We start from the raw sequence: 1809 nt of genomic DNA, 5'->3' as shown, positions 1-1809 counted from the left end.
CTCCACATAGCATTGCTGTCGTCTTTTGTCCTGTAAAAAGGTTTCAAATATTGAAGATATATGAGCTTGAACCTAAGTTCATTCCTTTTATATGTTTGCACCCCAAATGAAGACATATGACCGTTACATAATACCGAATAAAATGAAAGTATATTAGGAAAATGTTATGTTTTAATTCTTCTAGTGAAACAGTTGAATTTTTTTGTGGACAAAAAAGGCTTGACAATATTACACCTTGACTCGACTTTGACATCAGGATGTTTTCCGTCCCACTGTATTCCTTCTCCATGGCAAACTTCAGCACAGCCACCAGCAGCTCCTTGTTGTTGACGTCCCCAGTGCTGATGTTTCTCCTGCCCAGTTCAGACACCACTTCCTCCATGTACAGTCTGGGGAGAACCGCCAAGGTCACGTACTGGGACAGACCCAGGGGTCGGGGGTCAGGGGCCAAGGTCATGTCCTCAGGCAGACCCAGGGCTCGGGGGTCAGGGGCAAAGGTGTCTTGGGACAGACCCAGGGGTCGTAGGTCAGGGGCCAAGGTGTCTTGGGACAGACCCAGGGGTCGTAGGTCAGGGGCCAATGTGTCCTGGGAGAGATCCAGGGGTCTGGGGTCAGGGGACAAGGTCATGTCCTGGGACAGGTCCAGGGGTCGGGGGTCACAGGCAAAGGTCATGTCCCGGGAGAGGTCCATGGCAATGTCTGGAATTAAAAATGCAGCAATAATTTGTCAGGCATAACATACCTGATTCAAATTTTGTTAATAATTTTTTTGTCCTCTGTCCCAAACTGCTTCCTCCGCTCACTCTCTGGGGCTGGCAGATATTAGGCACACCACTGTAAGTGCGATTTAATCATGCTACATGTAATATAAATACATGATGCCTAGAAAGTACACATGTGCAGTAAATCTAAAGTCAGACTGTGAACTATACTACTAGAAACACATAAAAAAGTATGCCAATCTGCAAATCGTGAACAATCAATGAAGCCTGACGTCTTCGATTTTGGAACAGACAGTCGATGAGACAGGATTTTTTTTTTTCGAGACAAACGCGGCGGTTAACGTCTACAACCTTTCCAAAAGGATTGAGCTTGGAGCCCCTCCTTACATGTCTGTCACTGCGGAAATTAGTTTCATTACTAAATACAGATGTAGTAAAATTCTGAATGACCCATTGAAAGTATGATCACGACATTTGTATTTACTCGTTGAAATATAACAAACGGCACAATAACGAATATATCACCTCCTTGAACGAAGTAAACAACTTTCGTAACAAACCATATAAAATTTGAGAGAACTTAGACGCACCAGGAGTTTTTGAGATATATGTAGTTGGAAAGTCCAAATACACGTATATTTATGATGTTACAAAGCACCATAAAATCATTCTTACCTACTTCTAGAGATGATAGAGAGCTAAGGAACGGCAGAAATAAAGGAATAAAGGAAGAAACTACATTAAAACGTTGTTATAGGGTCAACTGGTGCAACCGGTTGTATCAGGAGGGAAAAGGGGTCAAAGGTGAGGTTTCTGGTGAAATATGGGTTAGTACTTTTTTGGCGACGCCTTAGGCCCCAAGTTAGGGGCAAGCCAAATGGTATATTATTGTGTTCAGTCTGCAAAAATTCTAGGAATTGCACAGGCATTTTTCCGCAGGAACGCCAGTGCACAGGCATGTTTGCATTATGAGAAGTTAGTCCGGAGGAATTTTAATGGCAGGAATTTGGGTGATGCAAGCTCCCCCGGGCATTTGTCCTAGATAACTGGACAGTCAGCCACAGGTGTTCACGTCACAGAAATAAAA

General features: G+C 43.6%; 1 long non-coding RNA gene across 1 annotated transcript; it reads right to left on the bottom strand.

Moving 5' to 3' along the window:
* Window positions 1–233: 233 nt before the first annotated feature.
* LOC118406700 lies at window positions 234–1473 on the bottom strand. The gene is made up of 2 exons (XR_004830073.1): window positions 1398–1473; window positions 234–699 (listed from the first exon to the last, which is right to left on the bottom strand). It is a non-coding gene; the product is annotated as an uncharacterized LOC118406700 (long non-coding RNA).
* Window positions 1474–1809: the final 336 nt, after the last annotated feature.

The sequence above is a fragment of the Branchiostoma floridae genome, chromosome 19, assembly GCF_000003815.2.
Source record: "Branchiostoma floridae strain S238N-H82 chromosome 19, Bfl_VNyyK, whole genome shotgun sequence".
NCBI classification, from domain to species: domain Eukaryota; kingdom Metazoa; phylum Chordata; class Leptocardii; order Amphioxiformes; family Branchiostomatidae; genus Branchiostoma; species Branchiostoma floridae.
This window is presented reverse-complemented; position numbering and strand designations above follow the sequence as displayed.